General features: G+C 37.6%; 1 protein-coding gene across 13 annotated transcripts in view; it reads left to right on the top strand.

Annotated features, from left to right (window-relative positions):
* The window catches only part of LEKR1 (leucine, glutamate and lysine rich 1), a 170,540-nt gene that overhangs the window by 114,254 nt on the left and 42,083 nt on the right, over window positions 1–14,203 (top strand). The window lies entirely within an intron of this gene.

Here is a 14,203-nt window from a genome sequence, read left to right as displayed (position 1 = left end):
GTCACAGTTAGTTAATGGAACCCGCTTTGTATTTGGTGTTAGATTTTTACTGAAAAGGCTCAAAAAGACCACGTGTAATACTTATACTACCAAATTTCACCGGGGCCAATAATTGGAGTCTGACATTTACCAACAGAAAAAAAATCTATTTATGTCACTTTTTCCTTTACTGGCTTCTGCTTTTCTTCTCTTTGTTATCAGTCAATAACTCTTACTGAGGGCTCTCCGTAAGCAAAGGTACTCTGGTATTGAGGGTAGTATCAAGGATACTAAGAAGCATATTCGACTAACCTTCCTATATTTTTGTTGTTAATTGGTCATTAAATTCCCCTTATCCATATTTAATATCTCAGCGCTCCTTTCTTTCTTTTTGTTTTCATTTGCCTGGTATGCCTTTGCTCATTCTTTCTGAGTCCTTTTGTTTTAAATACGTATTTGATATATAGCACAAATTTTGGATTTTCATTTTATTGGTTTTAATCTAGTCTGGAATATTATCCCATTTACATTTATTGATGTAATTATTACATGCCAGAAAAACACAGGTTCCATAGGGCAAGAATTTTTGTCTTGTCATTCTCTGTGTACAGAAAGCTCTATAGGTTATTTGTTTTTTATTCTTCCTATCATTTTCATCTTTCATTTTTTATTTTTTATCTTATTCATTTCATTTTATGAGTATTTGGCTGGTTTCTAATTTAGAAGACTTATAATCTTTTTTTAGTTCTTTATAAGGAGAGCTATTTGCTGAGGAAGTCTGGGAATGGAGTCCCAGGAGTGAGTAGCATGTAGCTTAGAATTAGGTTTGTTGTCTCAGAACTTTCTCAGCGATGCTATGCCCTGGGTCATATCCGCCTCTCCAGCCCAGGCTAGCAGGGGGCCTGTCTAGTTCACAGGGAAACAAATCATGCCTCTGGTCCATCCGGGGATGATATGTTTACTTCTCTTTGATTGAATAAGATGAACAACTGCAGAGCTGATTACCACCCACCATTTCTTTCCTATTCTGCCACACCAATAACCTGCTTTTTGCAAGGATGATGTACCTTGTAGTTATATGACTCTTCATTCCACCCCACCACCTCTGCCATTTTGCAATTATGTAGTTGCCCAGCCCATAGCATATTAGAAGCTGTAATTTTATAAGGAGGAAATTTGCAAAAGCCAGATTTACTAATAATAAGAAGGAATAGCAGCTGAGAGATTGACCATGCATAAGAAGGGAGAAAAACTATAAATGCAAATAAAAAAAATTTTAAAGCATTGCAATTTGGCCCAATATAAAATAGAGACAAATATTCCTACACAGCTCAATATCCTTGAGCATCTTTATGTATATGGCTTGGGTAAATAGCTGATGGCAATAATGATGACCCTGGGTCAGAGAGTAAAATCAGCTCTATACTCTATGTGAAAGATACAGAATCATACATCTTAGGACACCATGAAATAAAAAATTTTAAGTCTTCTGTTTAGAACTTTGGTTATCTGAGCAATATTCTTATATTCCTATATTATCTAGACTACTCCATTTCAACGATGTCCGATTAATTAGACTTAACTGTTTATCAAGATGAATGCTATCTCCTAAATTCATAGTGGTCATTGAGAAGATCCTACATTTGTTCAAATGTTTCTGGAACTATATTGAGGATTGGCTTAAATACACATGTTTTAGAATATTCTCAATATGATGAATCTTCACCCTTTATGAGTGAATTTCATTTTTAAAACAAAGGTCCAGTGAAAGCAAGTCCAGTGATTATGATGGGAAATCAATCTTGGAAATACCATTTAGGATCAAAACTCAAATATTTTCCTTTTCTCTATGGTTAATAAATTATCTCTGGCTACAATTTGAAGAAGGCAATTTTATGAGTATTTTGAGAATTAGTAACAGTATTCAAATAAATATAGAGTTTTCTTGGGTGACTGCTTTGAAATAGCATGCTTGCCTAAATGTGTATGTTTTGTCATGTTTTAAAAAAATTTTCGGGTGATTTTAATCTTACCTTCTGTTATAAGTGTTGAAGAAGAAGGATAATTTCTTTAAGTTTTTGGAGAATAGAGACATCACTGAACTACCTCTTCCTCTTCTTCTCTCCCACCCCTTTTTTATCTCTTTGCTCTCTGTCTTTTTCCTTCTTTGCCCTTTTTCCTTCTTTGCCCTTTTTCCTTCTTTGCTCTCTGTCTTTAGTCTATCCAAAAGCAGGCATGGTATTAGTCATTTGGTAAAGCTAAGCTTACTGACATGATGTCTGTCACATAAAAAAATAAAACGTGCTTATGGACCAGTAAGTTATCATATTATCATAGGATTACTTCCAGACATAGCATTGTCTTTTTTTCAGTCCTGGGTCGCTTTCAGATTTTGTCTGCCTTGTCCTCTGTTGTATCCTCAGAGTATGGTATGTGTATCTACTCAGTGTATATTGGTTGGGTGAATGAATGACTTGGTTTGGGTAATTCAGTCAGTCCACAATTAATTGTTGAGTATTTACTATATGTCAGGTATTATGTACCCTGAAGATACAGTGATGAATCTGACACATCCCTATTCTCATGAAGCTTACATGGGAGAAACAAACAGTCACCAAAAAAAAGTAGAGAACTAACTAGAATGTTATAGATTATGATAATGGATATAAAGTAAGTAAAGGGGTGTTATAGTAGAGACTGATAGAAGGGCTGCCTGTTTTAGAAAGGGTGGTCATAAAAGTGACTTCCAAGATGATGCATAAAAGGAAGACAAGTAGAAGTTACCAGGCCAAGAGCTGGGGAAGTGCTTTCTAAGCAAAGAGCAAGCTTGGCGCATTCTGAGAAATGGCAGTGTGACTGGAGGCCTAGCAAGTATGAGTGAGGCAGGCGAAGGCCAAATCGTGCAGGCCTCGCTGGCCTTTAGGATTTTGGGTATTATCTGCAGGGCAATGAAAAGGAACCATTGAAGGGATTTAAGCAGAGTGGTGACCCTGTGGAAAAATTATTCTGATGCTGGGGGGAGAAGGTATAGCAATGGGCAGTGGGGGCAAGACAGGTCATTTACTGTTTTGATGTCAATCAAAGGATTTTATGTATAGTTAAGACTAAGAGACATGAGAAAAATGAAAATCTTCAGTTCCCTCTCCTGACAATTTCTGTTTGGTTATTTAAGTGTCTGCACCAGGCAGACGGCAGCAAAATAGCCAGGGCTTACTCCATGTTGAGCCAAAGGGGATATATGAACGCCAAGTTAAAAGACATCCTAAAGAGTAATGACCTTTTGGAAGCTTTGGCATTACTGCTTTAAAACTTGGTCTTCCTTTGGCTGTAGGGACAACCTGTTATCCTGACCCTTTCCTGTCTCTGGTTTGGTTCTTTTCCCTTCCCTCCCACAATCACTTGACAGCAAACATTCCCTAAGATTCACGCATGAACTTAGTTTTCCCTCTCTTCACCTTCTTTCCTTCACTAAACTGCCTCTCAGCTGAACAAGTTTGCTTTTGACGCTTTGATTTGAAACACCAGTGGGACCTTTAAAATAGAGATGTCCCTAAGCAGTTGGAAATATGAAAGTCCCTCCAAAAGAAGAAGCTGAGTTCAGGAAAATCTTTTAAAAGAGAGATTTTTGATGACACCTGCAGAGATTCTTATTCAATAGGAGTAATCGGCACCTAGCAATCTACACAGCAAGGTCCCAAACCATTACCAGGGGAAGACTGCAACCAACCAGGCTGCCGGATGTGCTCACCAAAGGCCAGAGCTCTACATGCTCACAGTAACAGTTTGTGCTTCCATAAACTCAGGCAGTCTCGTATACATGCCACCTCTCCGTCCTCACCCTCCCGACAGCCAAGCCCTTGCTGCCATTCCACTGGGACCATTATGAAAAACGTGCAACTTGGAAACCGTATAGTTTCAGAAAAGGAGAAAAAGAAGACATAAAAAGCCAGAACCAACCCTAGAAAAAAAAAATGGCAGAACTTCTAAATTTGGAGCAAGAAAGAATTTAGTGAATAGGAAATAATTCATATATTAGTACAAATCTATTAATTATGTATTGCTTTCTCCCCCATACTCAGCTGAGGAAGCTCTATTAAGAGAAGAGGCTCCATTGGAAGAAAGAGAAGTAGGTCCTTCAAGATCGTGGATGCTGGGGCTAGAGAAGGTCTGGCCAGCTTGGTCACAGACACACTGAGGCTGGAGAGAGGGGTCTCCTTTGTAGACAGGGAAGAACGTAGCAAGGTACAGGAGACAGTGTCAGAGAAAAGTGTGGCTGTTTTTAAAATTCTGCAAAAGAGAGTCCTCAGCTCTCATGCTTCTAGGCTGCGAGGTCTTTTTGGCCAGAGTCAGGACTGTACTCAGAACCATGAATTCATGACACCACTTCATGGATGAAATAGAGTTCTGTGGGCTGGCCTACAGGCCTATTTCCATTTTTTTTGAAAATTATTTCTGTGGTAAAATGTGCTCATAATTCCCTACAACCAACTTACAAATACATTTTATAAGAACATATGTGTTTAAGCTTGGAGACTGCCCACATATAACACTTACAGAAATTCATTTATGCACTAACACGTGGCCTGAAACCATACTGCCGAAACACGCAGCTGCTTATAACAGCTCTCATACCCTGCGTGTTCCCAAGAGCTGTATTAGCCCCATCTTAGTAAATTCCAAGAAAAAATATGGATAAGTACTTACTGTGATTTAACTTGCCAGTAACATGATGGAGAGCATATTCGAAGGAAAAGCTTAGTTGTAACCAGAGTTAGGTGCCAGTTGCTTACGTGTTATTATTCTGTGAAATAAATAACATATGGCTGTACCTCTCGGGCTGCTTAGGTATTTATCTATCTTAAATGAAGTTTACTTAATTGCTCTCGATCCCTCCAGAAGAGTATCTTTTATGCTATAGGGAAGGATTTTATTCTCCCTCTCATACACACATAGCACTAACTTCTTTTTCAAGTCCCTGTTCCTCTCCTTTCTACTCTTTGTTTTTTTTTTGTTGTTGTTGTTGGGTTGGTTTGTTTTAACAGAAAGCTATAAACCCTCACTCCAGAAAAATACACAGAAAATCTAGCAAATTATTTTAGGAGGTTCATGGAGTTTCCTGTTTTCCTATATATGACATGACCCCATAATTAAACATGCCTGCTTCCTCATGCTCTCTCTCCCATCCCTCCCTCCCTTCTCTCTCTCTCACCTCCCCCTTCTCCTTTCTCCCTCTCAAACTCTCACACACACAATCCACAGATTCCACAGTTGTGAGGAGCCCTCTAAGTGCTTCTGTGAACTTGATCTTACCTTATCTCGCCTTCACACTGCCCGGAGGGAGAGGCCATGAATCATTGTGTGGCGCTCCGTGGAAGGAGCAAGGGGCCTGAAAACCAGCTTGGACTCTGCTCTCCTAGCCACTGGCCACAGAGGAAGGGGCTTATTTTTCTTGGTTAAGTGTGCCGTCCGCCCCACTCCCCCATCAAGTCCTCTGTCCCTAGGTCTTCTCCCATCCAGAGGGAGCACTTTTCCTAATTCATCAACCTAGAAGGGAAGTCATTTTCAAGTTTGCACAAAGGTACTGACTAGCAGAGCTGTGGTCCTCACCTATAATTCAGGTGTCATTTTCCACATAAGGAAGTAGGTTAAGCAAGGCTAAATTTTTGGCTCAGAGTCACAATATTGGCAAAGCCAGAGGACAAGCTCCTTCACATCTAAACTCAACCCATGGTCCCTTCACTACAGTTGCTCAATTCCCTCAGCATCTGCCTTGAAGGGCTCAGTCCTGTCAGCTTCTCTCAATGTGACTTCTCTTTCTCAACCGTGTTATAACTCTGCGTCTTCAGGGGACTCCCGGCCCTGCAGAAAGCGGAAAACTTCAGTGTTTCCTTTGTGTCTCCTCTGCCTCTCCCCTCGCTTACTTACCACCCCTATTCACTTGTATAATAAATATAAGATGGCGAGTTTTGCCTACTAGTCAGGTGTGTTGGCAAAATCAGAAGTGGAGCTCTATCTTCAGAATGAAAACAGAACTCAAAAATTTCACAACACATTCTAGAGGAAGAGAAGCTTAGTGTTTAGTTACTTTATTGAGGCTTGTCCTATTTTCGTGAAGGCTAGAAGCAATAAGAAGTGTAGACTATAGAAAAGGATTTAGAAGCAATGTTTTAATGTTCCGTTACCTTCTGGGAGAGTGGCTTAGTATTTAAAAAATGGACTTTAGAGTTAGGCAAACATAGGTTTAAATCCCAACTCAGTCAGTCTGCAGTTTGAATAACTTAACCACTTTAAGGTTCATTTTCCTTATCTGTAAAATGGGCATATTAGTAATAGCTATCTTCTTGTGAATATTATTAACATGTCTAGTATTTTGCTTGGTAGGTTGTAGATGTTCAGATCATACTAGTTCCTTCTCTTTCATCTTACATTGCTAACCTTAAAGCATCTTACATTGCTAACCTTAAAGCATCTTACATTGCTAACCTTAAAGCATCATATCTTAATAATTTTTATACCTTCCACTGGTGATGTGGATATTCAGTAAATGTCTGTTGAATTCAATATTATCTTCTTTACTCTTAGAATTATAAAGATTAGTCCACGGAGTGATTCAATTTGAATGCTATCCTGTTAGTTTAAAGCATTATGAAATGAAGTGCCTGACGTGCCCTAAGGGATATCATTCTAAAATAACAAACCTCATCAATTTTTTTTCTAAGACTCACTTCTTTCTCTGAATTCCTATTCATTAACAGCTCTCAGAACAAGAGACTTGACTTCTTATGATATCACAGACTTATTGCTTTTAGTGGAGGCAGGAGTTGTGGCGAAATCAAAATTATCTCTTTGATTGACAATGTTCTCTTTTAGAACAACTTGTGAAACCAAATTTGAAGCTGTCATTTGACATTATGGTTTGACAATTTTTTGCAGTTACATTTTTAACTACCGTTATGGGAATCTCGATTTCTTCATGTATATAAGAAACTAGATTCTCTTTGGTCTAAGAATTTAAAAGTGAACGTTTTAAAAATAAATACTCTTAATTGCAAGTAGATCCTAATTAGCCTATTGTGCCAACTCCAACATCATTATTTAAAAAAAAAAAATCCGGCAAAATTGCAGGATAGAGTGCTGCAGGTAACCACTCATTTATCTCAAATGTGAAAAGTTAAGGCAGCATAACGTACTGTAGAGAGTCCCAGGCTGGTGTAAGCTGGAGCCTGCTTTGTCTCTTGCGAATAACATCACTTCAGATAGTCATTTACCACTCAGGATCTTCATCTCTTCTAAAAATTAAAGAATTGCATTAATGTATTTCCAAAGACTGTCAAGAAAAAAAACTACTGTATCACTAGAGACTAAAACAGTACCTGACACACAGTAGGCACTCAAATATTTGCTGGATGGATGCGTGTATGGATGGAGAGGAATTTAATTCCAATCAAACCACTGATCACAGAATCTAAAAACTCAGCAGCTCTCAGTGTTTTTCTCAGGCCCAGAAAGTTTCTAACTTGCCGCAAAATCAGAGCTGGGAGTACAATTCAAACTCTTGGATTCTAGAGATAATCTTCTTTATTGGATTCTTAGTAAAACCCAAATTTAGGACCTAAATCTGTGTCGTTTCCTATAATTCTAAAGCAGCAATATCTCTAGAAATGGTTCTGGAGAGGAAATTGGATATCTGTATGATATTGAAAAATAGCTGAACATTTTCAGCTGTTTATAACATAGAAAATATGGAATATGCCCCTAACAATTATGTTTTATTTCTTATCATTCCTCTGGATTTCTAGCAGAAAGTCTCTCACTAGAGTCAAAGTTGACCCTTGATAGTTCCTTTCAACACAGATTGCTTTTTCTTTATCAATGTCTTAGGATGTTTTCTATTCCTGAACAATGTGCAAGCTCTTCCATGGTTGTACTATATAAATTTGGTTTTTACATTTTGGAATAAAAATGATCTTTTCACACATATCATCATCTCTGTATGTGGTACTCAAGGCCCCACCCATGCCAATCAAGAACAGTAAGTGTTTGTAACACCACGTATTATCTTTCTGTCTGCCGTGTCCTGTGAAAGCATCATACTGTAGAGTTCTTAGAATCAGGAACCAAGGTTCAGCAAGAATCACAGGCATGTGGACGTCCTTATTTCTGTAGCCATAAATATCAAGCAAACTTACCATCACAGATGCAAGATCATAATTTCTCTAAAAGCTTACTCAAAACACCTTATACTTTGTACAAAAACCATAAGGAACTTCATAATTCTTTGAAAATTTAGTGAAGAAGTATCACTTCATTAACCTTGTTTAAACCTTGGCCTACTATACTCTAGCTTCCGTAATCTACTAGACTCTAACAGTTTTGTTCTAAAAGGATATATATAACAGTGGTATTTTGTGCTAGATCCATCAGAGGAATGTATTTGGAATGGATTCTACTTTTGGTGGTATCAAAATTATAACTATCCCCAGGGAGACTGAAATTTGATCACCTCAAATATTCAGTACCATCTATTTTATAGTAAGAGTACGTTATAATCTACTCACAGGCACCCATCTGGAAATGCTCTCAGAATTTTCTAATCATTAAGACCTCTTTCCAAATAGGAAACTTAGCTTAAGAAATAATGTGAATGAAATTGTCAGAACTCTAACAAGTACTTGGCCAGCCACATTCATTCTATAACACTGGCATTTTGAAAACCAGGTGAAGTACTACATTATTTATATTGACTGCTGCTTTTTATTTGATCATGATTACTGTTATAAGATTCTAATCTTATACCTGAAGTTTAAGATTAGGCCATATTAAACTTATTAGTTTCTTATAGCTGCTATAACAAATTACCACAAACTTAGTGGCTTAAAACAACATGGATTTATTATCTTACAATTCTGAAGGTTGGAAGTCCAAATTAACGGTAAGGGACTAAAATCCAGGTGTCACTAGAGCTGGTTCTTTCTGGAGGCTCCAGGGAAGGACACATTTCTTGTGTTTTCTAGTTTAGAGGCTGCTGGTATTCCTTGAATCCCAGCCCCATGAACCTAACCTCTGTTTCTGTTGTCACAGCATCACCTTCGCCCACATTAACTTTCTTTCCTCTCTCATATAAAGACCTTAGTAATTACATTTAAGGTACATCCAGATAATTCAAGAGAATCTCCCCATCCCATGATCCTCAACTTAATCATATCTGCAAAGTCCCTTTTGCCGTGTAAGGTAACATATTTACAGATTGTGAGGCTTAGGACATGGATATCTTTGAAGGTGATTATTCAGCCTACCAGAACATAAGATAAGTTAAAAATGGCTATTATCAACACTATAGCAATTACTTTAATAAAATTAAACAGAGAGTTATAGCTAGAAAGCCAACAAAGCAGATAAAATTACATCATGAGACATATACGAAATTCAAAAGAAGGCAGAGAAAGAAGAAAAAAAGAACAACAGATGAGACAAATAGGAAACAAATAACGAGATGATAGATTTAAGCCTAATCATGTCAACAGTTTAATTAAATATAAATTGCCTAAACGTTCCAATTAAAAGGCAGAGATTATTAGATTGTATGAAAAAGTAAGATTTAACTACATACTATCTACAGGGAATGTCTTATAAATATAAAGACACAAATAGATTAAAAGTAAAAGAATAGAAAAATATATCCCATGCCGACACTAATCAAAAGAAAGCTGGAATGTGTCTATTAATATAAGGCAAAGTAAATTTTAAAACAAAGAATATTGCCAGGAAAGAGGAAATTTATTTCAAAATGATAATAGATCAATTCATCATGAGAACATAACAATCCTATATCTAATAATATAGTTTAAAAGCACATGAAGCAAAAACTGATAGAAATATAAAAGTAGGAAAATTCACAATTATTGTTAGAGATTTCAGTAGCCTTCTCTCAATAATAGATAAAACAAGTAGACAGAAAAATCAGTGAGGCTGCAGAAGACTTGAACTTTACGGCCAACCTAATTATAAAACAGTACTACCTCTGTGGAAAACAGTTTGGAAGTTTCTGAAAAAGTTAAACATACACTTACCTTCTTACCCAGGGATTTCACTCTAGGTATTTACCTGAGAAAAATGAAAGGGCATATTTATACAAAAACCTGTACACAGCTGTCGATAGCAGATTCGTTTGTAACATCCAAAACCTGTGAAACAATCTAAATGTTCATCAATAGGTGAATTGATAAACAAATTGTGGTATATTCATACAATGCAATAAAAATGAATTAACTGTCGATACATGGTACTACATGGAGGAATCCAAAAGGAAGTACACTGAGTGAAAGATGCCAGGCAGAATAAAAATATACTATATGAAATATAGAGAATTTTATATAGAATTCTAAAAACGTCAACTCATCTATAGTGACAGAAAGCAAACCATTGATTACCTTGGGGTAAGAGGGCAGGAGTAAGAGATTAGAAAAGGGCATGAGAAAACTTGGAAGGATGATGGATATATTCATTTTCTTGATTGCAGTGATGGTTTCACAGGTTTATATGCGTGTCAGAACTCATCTCTGTATATACTTCAAACTTGCAGTTTATTGTTTGTCAATTATATCTCAAGAAATCTTTTTTTTTTTTTAAGTCTTCTTGAAACCACATACCCCACCCCCACACCCTGCCATGGCAAATCTTCTGTGGAAAGGAAGGAAGTTGAGAAAGCTGTTTCCCAATAGGGAAAAAAATCTCTAGTGCTCTCTTCTAATGTGGCCAAGATAGACAATGGAAAAGAAAGTACATATCAGAGAGGAAACCCAGGAGCTATGGAGAAAACAGGACCGAGAAATCACTCCCATGTGAAAGAACCATAGTCTAAGGAAGGGAAGCTTCTCAACAGGACAGGAATCCTCAAAATGGCGTCCAGTGAGATTTCGGAGTTGCGATGGACTCCACCTGGTGCCCAGTGACTTACTGTACACCTTACAGTGAGAGGATTATGTACCTGCACCTGACTGACATCAGACGTGGCCATTTGACTTTGTTCTTGCCACTGAAAGGTGAGAGAAGTAATGTGCACCAATACTGAGCAGAAGCTTTAACAAATTCTATGTTTGGGCAATGTTTCTTTTCTGTGAGCTACAAAATCAGCATTTCCAGGTAAGAGTTGCTCCTTAGGCTGCATCCTGGAACAAAATATGAGAAGCAGAGCAGCAGATGACACCTAATGAGCAAAACATGGACTTTGATATTGTAAGCCTCTTAGATTACAGACATGCTAAGTTTGAGATGTCTCTGAAATATTAAGTAGAACAGTCAGGTGGAGAGCTGGATACATGAGTCAGATGCTCAGAGAACAGATCTGAGCTAGAGATAAAATTTGGGAGCTGTCAGCATCTATGTTGCATTTTAACCATAGGACTAGATAAGATCACCTAGAAAAAGAGTAGAGAGAAAGAAAAAAAAAGAGGTCCAGAACAAAATGCTGAGGAACACAAATATTTAATTGACAGGTGGAGGAAGATGAGTCTGCAAAGGAGACAGGAATGACCACATGCTCTGAGGAAAGCCACAAATGAGATTTTGAATGTAATCCCGCTTTTGCTGTCTTCATTCTTTGTTCCTTCTGCTTCACTTTCCTTTCTCCAGCCTAGAGACTGCTGAGCAAGCATCATAAACTGCTGGGTCTGCTTCACACTTTAAAAGATGAATCTTCCTTTCACTTTGCTGGATTTTGAGCACCATTTAGACAGGGACCCTGCCTTGCTAATTCCCTCTGTCCCTCCAAGGGCCTGATAATGCTGCCTTGTTCACAGCGTGCACAGTGGTCAGTAAACCCCACTGTACTCCACCTGCCCATTCCCTCACCTTCGTGTTTCCTTTCAATTCTCTTTCCTCCACACACCCGTTCTACTCTGTACTCAGCCTTTATCATTAGCTGTTTTTATAAATATTGAGTAGATACACAGAAGGTTTATATAGGTGCGAAGTAGAAAGAACATCTATGGATCGATCACTCAGTTTAGGAAAAAGAACCTTACCTTAGCTTGAAGTCCCTGTGCTTCTCCCTAATTCTCTCACATTGCACCCTTCCTCAGAGGAAACCACCAACCTGCATTTCGTGGTTCTCAACAACCTAGAAATAAAGAGTGTCTGCAAAAACCACAGTAATACCCACTGTACCTTTGCTTCGCTTGATAATTTTACCAAGTATGTTTGTATTCCTAAAAGATGTTCGATTTTACATATATTTTATCTTCATTGAAATAAAATCGTATTACTCAGTGATTTTTTTTTCTTCAAGATTGTTTGTGGGAATTGTCCATGGTAGTGCACGTGGCTGAGAACCATTCATTTTTTCAACTATATTCTAAAATATACCACAATTTATTTCTGCTTTAGCTGTATTCTATAAGTTTTGCTATGAAGCGACTTCATTGTTGTTCAATTCTAAGTATTTTTAATATCAGTTATGATTTTTATTAGACCCAGGAGTTATTCAAAAATACATTTTTGTTTTCAAAGAATATGGACAATAACAGTGCTATTCAGTAGAAGTCTAATGTGAGTCACAAGTGTAATATTAACTGTTTAAATTGCCACATTAAAAGTTAAAAAAAAAACAGGCAAAATCAATGTCAATATTTTATTTAATCCAATATATACAAATTATCATTTAAATATGTACTTATCTTTGAAACTTATCATAGACATTTTAGATTTTTTTTGTACCAAGTTTTCACATTATTTTGCAATTACAGCACAGCCTGGTTTGGACTGGTAACACTTTAGGTTCTCAGTGGCTACATGTGGCTAGTAGCTACCATATTAGACTATACAGGTTTATAGTATAACTATTGTTTGAAATTGCTGAAATTTACTTTCTGGTTTATATGTAGTCAGTTCTGTGTGAGCTGGAATATAATTATGTACTTTTCTAGTAAGCGGGCTCAGGGTCCTACTCATGTACTTTAAACTAATCTTATTATTTGTATTGTTTAAATCCTCTAAATTTTTATGTAATTAATTTGTCTGCTCGACCCTGGTTGCTACAGTACACATTGCAGGAGCGCCATTCACATATTGCCTGGAGTTGTGCAGTGTACGCTTCCATAGACTCATCTGGTGGTCTCAGATTGACTTACTGTAACTAAGGGAGCTATGTTGAATTTAGCCACTGCAATGGGGATTTGACAGTTTCTCATTACAGTTCTATAACATTTTGCTTTATATATTTTGAAGCTATTTTACTGAGTGCGTATAAGTTTAGAATATGCATGGCGAATTAACCCATTATCATTATCAACACAGAATGACTTTTGTCTTAAAATCTACTTTGTCTGATATTACTGTAGATGCGTACTTTCTTTTATTTACTACTTCTCTATCTTTAAAAAAATTAATATCTCAAACTCATCTTGAATAATGCAAGGACCTAAGAACACTCGAGCTCTGATAGTTCTCATCCTAACATACATTTAACATTTTTGTCTAGTGTCCTAGTTCCATCCTTTTGTTAGCCTCATTAATTACACAGAGTCAAAACTAGTATTTCATATGGATGATATTATTTACAATTACCTACATGCAGGGCTGGCTACATAATTTTCAGGGCCCAGTGCAAAATGAAAATATATGGCCCCTTGTTCAAAGAGCTGAAGAGAAGCTTTTTCCTCTCCAGGGCCCCACGACTCAGCGCAGGGAGTGCACGTGCTCAACCCCTATACTCCTCAAGCCTCTATCCAGGCTGGGGCCCCCACCCAAAGCAGAGGACTGAAGCAGATGCTGAGCAGGGACAGGGAACAGGGGGTCAAGAACCATGCTAGGGAGTGAGGGAGGTGGCAGGAGGTAGGACTCTGTGTGAGCTGAGGCTCCAAGCCCCTAGCACATGCTCGATTGTCCTATCGGACCTCACTTAACAAAACACATAGTCAAAGACAGAACAATTAAGAATTTCTCAATAGTGAACCCAAAGCATGAAATCCAAAGCACAGGGCCCCCTTCTGAGAATGGGCCCTGTACAACTGTCCTGATCACATGCCCCGGAAGCCCTCCCTGCCTGTGGGTTTGCCAGTTTCTTTGCTCACCATTTCTTCCTGCATGTCTGACCTTCCATCTGAATATATTCCTTCCTAAAAAGCATGTTCTTTGAAGCTCTTTTAGTAAAGGTCCTTTAGCTGGTGGTAAACGTTCGGATTTTAGTTATCTGAGCATATTTTATTTTAGCCTCATTCTTAAAGAT

The sequence above is a fragment of the Pteropus alecto genome, unplaced genomic scaffold, assembly GCF_000325575.1.
Source record: "Pteropus alecto unplaced genomic scaffold, ASM32557v1 scaffold81, whole genome shotgun sequence".
NCBI lineage: Eukaryota > Metazoa > Chordata > Mammalia > Chiroptera > Pteropodidae > Pteropus > Pteropus alecto.
Note: the sequence above shows the minus strand (reverse complement) of the source record. Positions and strands in the feature narration are given on the sequence as shown.